Raw genomic sequence first — 9,441 nt, 5'->3', positions numbered from 1 at the left:
GCCTCATTCATTCATTCATTCCGTTATTCAATCATATTTATTGAGAACTTACTGTGTGCAGACCACTGTACTAAGTGCTTGGGAAAGTACAACAATGAACAGACACATTCTCTGCCCACAATGAGCTTAGAATCTAGAGGGGGGGCTCCCCTGAGACCTCCCCAGCCCCCAGAGTCAGTCAAGACTGTGAGCCCCATGTGGGACCCGAACTGTGTCCAGCCCGATTTGCTGGTATCCAGCCCAGCACCTAGTACAGTGCCTGGCACATAGGAAGAGCTTAGCAAATACCATCAACAATCGGTCAGTCGGTCAATCGTATTTATTGAGCGCTTACCATTTGCAGAGTATTCTATTAAGTGCTTGGGAGAGCCCAACATAACAATATAACGGACACATTCCCTGCCCACAATGAGCTTATAGTCTAGAGGGGGAGAGAGCCTACAGCACCCGATATTCCAGGCGGTCTCCCATCCAAGTACTAACCAGTCCTGACCCTGCTTAGCTTCTGAGATCAGATGAGATCAGATGTTTCCAAGTTGATATGGCCTTGGGCGACCCCCAGGACCCTCACAGTGCCCAGGGTCCCTGAGGAGGCTCCGGGACTGAGAGGGTTTGTGTGAAAGTGTCCTGGACTCCGGTACCCAACGGGGACCCCAGGACCTACTATAGCAGCTCCAGGACCCGTCTCCATGGAAACTCTCCCCCTCATCACCACCCCTCCATTCCCCCAGGCTCAGGGCTACTCCCCTCTGTCTCCCAGCCCTCCACCCTAGTCACACCTGCTGTCATGCCTGCTGCTATCAACAAAAGAGCCTTTTGGATGCCTCGGGCAGAAACGGCCTGGGAGTAGGGAAATCCCCGGCTCCGAGGGTGCAGAATTGTCCATGCGCCTCCTCTCCCCTGCCAATTATCATAATGATTATTATTGCATTTAAACAGTGTGGCCAAGTGGAAAGAGCACAGGACTGGGAGGCTGAAAACCTGGGTCCCAATCCCATGTCTGTCGCTTGGCTGCTGTGTGACCCTGAGCAAGCTATTAACTTCTCTGGGCCTCAGTTTCCTCATCTGTAAAATGGGGACAAAATCCCTGTTCTCCCTCCATTTTAGTCTGTGAGCTCCATTCAGAAGAGGGACTGTGTCCAATCTGCTTATATTTTATGTACCCTAGAGCTTAGCACAGTGTTGGGGACATAGTAAATGTTTAATATATTATTATTATTATTATTTGCAAGGGCTTACTCGGTCAAGCACTATTCTAAACACTGGGATAGATACAAGTTATTCTTGACTCCTTCCTCTCTCATTCAACCCACGTATTCAATCTATCACTAAATCCTGGCGGTTGAACATCTACAACATGGCTAAAATCCATCTTTTCCTCTCCATCCAAGCTGCTACCATGTTAATCCAAGCACTTCTCCTATCCTGCCTTGATTACCTCCTCCTTGCCTCCTTGCTGACCTCCCTTGCCTCCTGTCTCTCCTCATTCCAGTTCATATTTCACTCTTCTGCCTGGATCATTTTTCTGCAGAGTTGTTCAGGCCATGTTCCCCACTCCTCAAGAACCTACTCCCACCTCCACCTCGGCATCAAACAAAAGCTCCTTACCATCAGCTTTAAAACACTCAATCCCTTTTCCCCATCCTACCTCACCTCGCTAATCCGCTACTACGACCCAGTCCGCACACTTTGCTCCTCAGTTACCTCATCTGTAAAATGGGGATGAAGACTGTGAGCCCCCCGTGGGACAACCTGATCACCTTGTAACCTCCCCAGCGCTTGGAACAGTGCTCTGCACATAGTAAGTGCTTAATAAATGCCATTATTATTATTATTATTATTTGCTACTCACTATACCTTGATCTCGTCTATCTCGCCACCTGCCTCAGGTATGGAATCCCCTCCCTCTTTCATATCCGCCAGACTCTCCCCACATTCAAAGCCTTATTGAAAGTACATTTCCTCCAAGAGGCCTTCCCTGACTAAACCCTCCTTTCCTTTTCTTTCACGCCCTTCTGCATCACCCTGACTTATCCCTTTATTCATCCCCACAGCTCCCAGCCCCACAGCTCTTTTGAATCTATCCATAATTTATTTATTTATATTAATGTCTGTCTCCCTCTCTAGGCTTTAAGCTCACTGTGGGCAGAGAATGTCTCTGTTACAATGCTGTACGTGAAGCGGCATGGCTCAGTGGTAAAGAGTGGGGGCTTTGGAGTCAGAGGTCCTGGGTTTAAATCCCGGATCCGCCAATTGTCAGCTGTGTGACTTTGGACAAGTCACTTAACTTCTCTGTGCCTCAGTTACCTCATCTGTAAAATGGGGATGAAGACTGTGAGCCCCCCATGGGACAACCTGATCACCTTGTAACCTCCCCAGCGCTTGGAACAGTGCTCTGCACATAGTAAGTGCTTAATAAATGCCATTATTATTATTATTATTACTCTCCCAAGAGCTTAGTATGGTAAGTACTCAATAATTATGATTGACTGATTGACTGAAGTTAATCCCATTGTGAATAGTAATAATAATAATAGTATTTGTTAAGCACTATGTGTCAAGTGCTGGGCTAGATACAAGATAATCAGGCCTCATAAGGGGCTCACAGTCTAGGTAGTAAGGAAAACCAGTATTTAGCCCCATTTTACAGATGAGGGAATCGAGGCACAGAGGAAGTCAGGCAGGTGGCAGCGGAATTAGAACCCAGATCCTCTGACTCCCAGGCCTGTGCTATTCCCACTAGGTCACGCTGCTTCTCTCGGGACGCAGAAGGGACACAGCCAGGCCTAGGGAAGCCGGGGCAGGGCTGCAAATCAGGAGACCAGAGTTCCGATCCCAGCTCTGCCCCTGAGTGACCTTGGCCAAATCACTCGCCCTCTCTGGGTCCTCATCTGTAAAACGGGGAGAAGAAAATCTTTGTCTTTCTGCACCTCCCAGGGATCTGTGAGGACCGATGATGGGAGAGTGCTTTGTGTTACGTGGGAAAAAACCAAAGTGGTGTGAAAGCATTTTGGAAAATTAAAGTGCTCTATAAAAACCCCAGGGGTTGGTAGTCTGTGTGGCCACAGAGACATTGTTTTCTTGGATCCAAGGATGACGCTGAGGAAGAGGAGCAGAGCTTCACTGGCTGCTGCCTTAACTTGGTACATCTGGGAGTTGTTTTGGAAACTGAAAGACAGTCAGTCAATCAAACATATTTACTGAGTGCTTACCATGTGCGGAACACTAAACCAAGTGCTTGGGAAAGTACAAAATAACACTGCAACAGAGACATTCCCTGCACACAACGAGCTTACCGTTTAGAGGATGAGACAAGCCCACTGTTGGGTAGGGACTGTCTCCATATGTTGCCAACTTGTACTTCCCAAGCGCTTAGTACAGTGCTCTGTACACAGTAAGCGCTCAATAAATACGATTGATGATTGATGACGATGATGATGATGAATATAAATCAATAAATTACAGATATAATAATAATAATGGCATTTATTAAGCACTTACTATGTGCCAAGCACTGTTCTAAGCGCTGGAGAGGTTACAAGGTGATCAGGTTGTCCTACGGGGGGCTCACATTAATCCCCATTTTACAGATGAGGGAACTGAGGCCCCGAGAAGTGAAGTGACTTGCCCAAAGTCACACAGCTGACAATTGGCGGAGTCGGGATTTGAACCCATGACCTCTGACTTCAAAGCCCATGCTCCTTCCGCTGGAAGTGCTATGGGCCTGGGAGGGGAGATGAATAAAGGGAGTAAGTCAGGGTGACGCAGAAGGGAGGGGGAGACGAGGTGGGCTTCGTCTGGGAAGGGCTCCTGGAGGAGATGGGCCTTCAGTGAGGCTTTGAAGGTGAAGGGGAGAGTTATTTTCAGTTGAATATGAGAAGGGAGGGTATTCCAGATCCAGGCAGGATGTGAGTGAGAGGATGGCACTGAAATGGATGAGATCGAGATATAGTGAGAAGGTTGGCGTTAGATGAGCGAAGTTTGTGGGCTGGGTTGGAGTAGGAGAGTAGCAAGACAGGATGATTATAATGATAATGACGTTTATTAAATGCTTCCTTTGTGCCAGTACAGTCCTCCTCACACGATAAGCACTCAATGAACACCACTGATTGATTGATTGTCAGATGCTGGTGCAGATGCAGGATAATCACATGGGATCGTCGCACTGTCCCACACGCGGCTCACGGTCTAAGAGGGAGGGAGGAAATCGTGGCCCAGAGAAGGGCAGTGATTCACCCAAGATCGCACAGCAGGGCAGGGGTAGAGCCGGAAGTAGAACTTGGGTGTCCTCACTCCCAGTCCTGTCCCGCCCACTTGGCTCCACGTCTACTTTATAATAATGATGGTATTTGTTAAGCGCTTACTATGTGCTAAGCACTGTTCCAAGCTCTGGGGTGGATAAGGGTAATCAGGTTGTCCCACATTTGGCTCACTTTTAATCCCCATTTTACAGATGAGGTATCTGAGGCACAGAGAAGTGAAGTGATTTGCCCAAAGTCACACAGCAGAGAAGGGGGGTAGTTGGGATTAACACCCATGACCTTCTGACTCTTAGGCCCCGGGCTCTATCCAATAGGCCACACTGCTTCTCTGCTCATCCATGCTCTGTGCGATGCGGGACCAGGAAGGGAATGTGTCTGTTTATTCTTATGTTGAACTCTCCGAAGCTCTTACTCTTGGAAGCTCTTGGAGAAGCAGCGTGGCTCAGTGGAAAGAGCACAGGCTTTGGAGTCAGAGGTCATGGGTTCGAATCCCAGCTCTGCCAACTGTCAGCTGTGTGACTTTGGGCAAGTCACTTCACTTCTCTGGGCCTCAGTTCCCTCATCTGGAAAATGGGGATTAAGACTGTGAGCCCCCCGTGGGACAACCTGATCTCCTTGTAACCTCCCCAGCGCTTAGAACAGTGCTTTGCACATAGTAAGCGCTAAGTGCCATTATTATTATTATTATTACTACCGTGCTTTGCACACAGTAAGCGCTCAATAAATACGATCGAATGACTGAATGAATGAATGAGGAGCAGCATGGCCTAGTGACAAGAGCACGGGCTTGGGAGTCAGAGGTCGTGGGTTCTAATTCCGGCTCCTCCACTTGTTTGCTGAGTGACCTTGGGCAAATCACTTAACTTCTCTGTGCCTCAGTGACCTCATCTGTAAAATGTGGATTAAGACTGTGAGCCCCCCGTGGGACAACCTGATCTCCTTGTAACCTCCCCAGTGCTTAGAACAGTGCTTTGCACATAGTAGGAGCTTAATAAGTGCAATTATTATTATTATTATTATTATTATTATTATTATTATTATTACTACCGTGCTTTGCACACAGTAAGCACTCAATAAATACGATTGAATGACTGAATGAATGAATGAGGAGCAGCATGGCCTAGTGGCAAGAGCCCGGGCTTGGGAGTCAGAGGTCGTGGGTTCTAATTCTGGCTCCTCCACTTGTTTGCTGAGTGACCTTGGGCAAGTCACTTCACTTCTCTGTGCCTCAGTGACCTCATCTGTAAAATGGGGATTAAGACTGTGAGCCCCCCATGGGACAATCTGATCTCCTTGTAACCTCCCCAGCACTGAGAATAGTGCTATGCACATAGTAAGTGCTTAATAAATGCCATTATTATTATTATTATTATTATTATTATTATTATTATTATTATTCTCTATGCCTCAGTGACCTCATCTGTCAAATGAGGATTGAGACCGTGAGCCCCACGTGGGACAACCTGATTGCTTTGTATTTACCTCAGTGCTTAGAACAGTGCTTGGCACATAGTAAGCGTTTAACAAATACCATAATTATTAATGATTATTATTCAGTGCTGCCCAAACTCAGCTGTCAAAACAAAACTTCAAAGACTTTCCTCTCATGCCAGGACCAGGCCAAAATAAAATGCTGCAAATACTACAAACAAGGGGCAAAAAACCCAACCCAAAGGAAAAAATAAACACTTCTATTTCTTCAAAATACTCTTTTAAATCAGGTTGTAATTCAGTACCAATTCACAAAGTGGGCAATCAATCAATCCATCAATCGTATTTATTGAGCGCTTACTGTGTGCAGAGCACTGTACTAAGCGCTTGGGAAGTACAAGTTGGCACCATATACAGACAGTCCCTACCTAACAGTGGGCTCACAGTCTAAAAAGTCACTTTTTAGTGACTTAACTTCTCTGGGCTTCAGTTAATTAATCTGTAAAATGAGGATTAAGAGTGGAGAGCCCCCGCCGTGGGACAGGGACTGTGTCCAACCTGATTAGCTTGTATCGATCCCAGCGCCTAATACAGTGTCTGGCACATAACAAGAGCTTAACAGATATCATAAAGACAAAAAAAAATCCAGGTTTGGGGCCCACACTGCCTGCCTTCTAGACTGTGAGCCCGTTGTTGGGTAGGGACCGTCTCTATATGTTGCCAACTTGTATTTCCCCAGCGCTTAGTACAGTGCTCTGCACACAATAAGCGCTCAATAAATACTATTGAATGATCGGCCTGATACTCTGCTGACACCTAGTGGCCGTTTGAAGGTGACACGCACCTTGGGAAAACCAATCAATCAATCAATCAATCAAAGGTATTTATTGAGCGCTTACGATGTGTAGAGTAATAATAATAATGGTATTTATTGAGCGCTTACTATGTGCAAAGCACTGTCCAAAGGGCTGGGAAGGTTGCAAGGTGTGGCTCAGTGGAAAGAGCCTGGGCTTTGGAGTCAGAGGTCATGGGTTCGAATCCCGGCTCTGCCACATATCTGCTATGTGACCTTGGGCAAGTCACTTAACTTCTCTGAGCCTCAGTTACCTCATCTGTAAAATGGGGATTAAGACTATGAGCCCCATGTGGGACAACCTGATCATTTTGTATCCCCCCAAGCGCTTAGAACAGTGCTTTGAACATAGTAAGCGCTTAACAAATGCCAACATTATTATTATTATTATTATGAGGTTGTTCCATGTGGGGCTCACAGGCTTAATCCCCATTTTACAGATGAGGTAACTGAGGCTCAGAGAAGTTAAGTGACTTGCCCAAGGTCACACAGCTGGCAAGTGGCGGAGAGTACTATACGAAGCGCTTGGGAGAGTACAATACAACATCATCATCATCATCAATCGTATTTATTGAGCGCTTACTATGTGCAGAGCACTGTACTAAGCGCTTGGGAAGTACAAATTGGCAACATATAGAGAAAGTCCCTACCCAACAGTGGGCTCACAGTCTAAAAGTATTAGCAGAATTAGCAGAATTAGAACAGAATTAGCAGACACCTTCCCTGCCCATAACAAGTTTATAACATAGAAGGGAGCTTGCAGTCAATCAATAAATCGATCAATAATATTTATTGAGTGCTAACTGTGTGCAGAGCACTGTACTAAGCGCTTAGGAAAGCATAATATAAAGGAGTTAACATAGCTTTGTGGATATAGTACAGGCCTGGGAGTCGGAAGGTTATGGCTTCTAGTCCTCGCTCTTCCACTTATCTTCTGTGTGACCTTGAAGAAGTCACTTAACTTCTCTGAGCCTCAGTTACCTCATCTGTGAAATGGGGAGCGAGACTTTGAGCCCCACGTGGGACAGGGACTGTGTCCAACCCAATTTGTTTGCATCCACCGGGCAGTGCCTGGCACATAGCGCTTCCCAAAATACCATAATTATTACAGGAGTTAGTAGACACATTCCCTGCCCCAGAGGGGAATACGGACATTAATATAAATAAATAAATTAGGGATAGGCGGGGGTGGGGGGATGCAAATCCAAGGACAAAGGTGAAGAAGCAGATTGATAGACACTGCATTCCACCATCCTTGTGGTTTCCTGGTCCCCGTTTTTTGGTACTGAAAATATCTCAGTGTCCCTGCCCAAATCAAGGTGCAGAGAGGAGAGGCACCGCCACTTTGCTGCCACTTCCCCCCACCCCCCCCATCATCATCATCATCATCAATCGTATTTATTGAGCGCTTACTGTGTGCAGAGCACTGTACTAAGCACTTGGGAAGTACAAATTGACAACATATGGAGACAGTCCCTACCCAACAGTGGACTCACAGCCTAAAAGGGGGAGACAAAACCAAACATACTAACAAAATAAAATAAATAGAATAGATATGGACAAGTAAAATAAATAGAGTAATAAATATGTACAAACATATATGCATATATAGAGGTGCTGTGGGGAAGGGAAGGAGGTAAGATGGGGGGATGGAGAAGGGGACGAGGGGGAGAGGAAGGAAAGGGCTCAGTGTGGGAAGGCCTCCTGGAGGAGGTGAGCTCTCAGTAGGGCCTTGAAGGGAGGAAGAGAGCGAGCTTGGCGGATGGGCAGAGGGAGGGCATTCCAGGCCCGGGAGTTGACGTGGGCCGGGGGTCGACGGACTAGACTCTAAGCTCGTTGTGGCAAGGGAATGTGTCTGTTTATTGTTATAGTGTATTCTCCCAAGTGCTTAATACAGTACTCTGCACACAGTAAGGGCTCAATAAATATGACTGTCTGAAAATGGACAGGTACTGGCCTCTAGAGCCAGACACATGGCAGAGAGAGAGGGCATCAGAAGTCAGCAGCCTGATCTCCTTCCCGACTCCAGGCAAGTTCCTGATTTTTTTTTTTGATGGCATTTATTAAGCGCTTACTATGTGCAAAGCACTGTTCTAAGCGCTGGGGAGGTTACAAGGTGGTCAGATTGTCCCACGGGCAGCTCATAGTCTTAATCCCCATTTTCCAGATGAGGTAACTGAGGCTCAGAGAAGTGAAGTGACTTGCCCAAAGTCACACAGCTGACAATTGGCAGAGCTGGGATTCGAACCCATGATCTCTGACTCCAAAGCCAGGGCTCTTTCTACTGAGCCACGCTGCTTCCTCCTCCTTTTTTTTCATGATATTTATTAAGCGCTTACTATGTGCCAGGAACTGTACTATGCTCTGGGGTAGATACAAGATAATCAGGTTGGACACAGTCCATGTCCCACAGGGGGCTCACAGATTTTCTCCCCCTCTACACTGTAAGTTCGCTGTGGGCAGGGAATGTGTCTACCAACTCTGTTATATTTTTGCATTGTAATAATAATAATAATAATAATAATGGCATTTATTAAGCGCTTACTATGTGCAAAGCACTGTTCTAAGCGCTGGGGAGGTTACAAGGCAATCAGGTTGTCCCACAAGGGGCTCACAGTCTTCATCCCCATTTTCCAGATGAGGTAACTGAGGTCCAAAGAAGTTGAGTGACTTGCCCAAAGTCACACAGCTGACAGTTGGCGGAGCCGGGATTTGAACCCATGGTCTCTGACTCCAAAGCCCGGGCTTTTACTCCATTGTACTCTCCCAAACACTTAGAACAGTGCTCTGTACACAGTAAACGCTCAGTGAATACGATTGAATGATTGATCGACTATTCCTCGTTTAACAGATGAGATAACAGGCGCAGTGAAGGGAAGTGACTTGTCCAAGGTC

At 46.6% G+C, this 9,441-nt stretch overlaps 1 pseudogene; it reads right to left on the bottom strand.

Moving 5' to 3' along the window:
* Window positions 1-435: 435 nt before the first annotated feature.
* Window positions 436-553, bottom strand: LOC119924850 (annotated as a pseudogene).
* Window positions 554-9,441: the final 8,888 nt, after the last annotated feature.

This window comes from Tachyglossus aculeatus, chromosome 2, assembly GCF_015852505.1.
Source record: "Tachyglossus aculeatus isolate mTacAcu1 chromosome 2, mTacAcu1.pri, whole genome shotgun sequence".
Taxonomy (NCBI): domain Eukaryota; kingdom Metazoa; phylum Chordata; class Mammalia; order Monotremata; family Tachyglossidae; genus Tachyglossus; species Tachyglossus aculeatus.
Note: the sequence above shows the minus strand (reverse complement) of the source record. Positions and strands in the feature narration are given on the sequence as shown.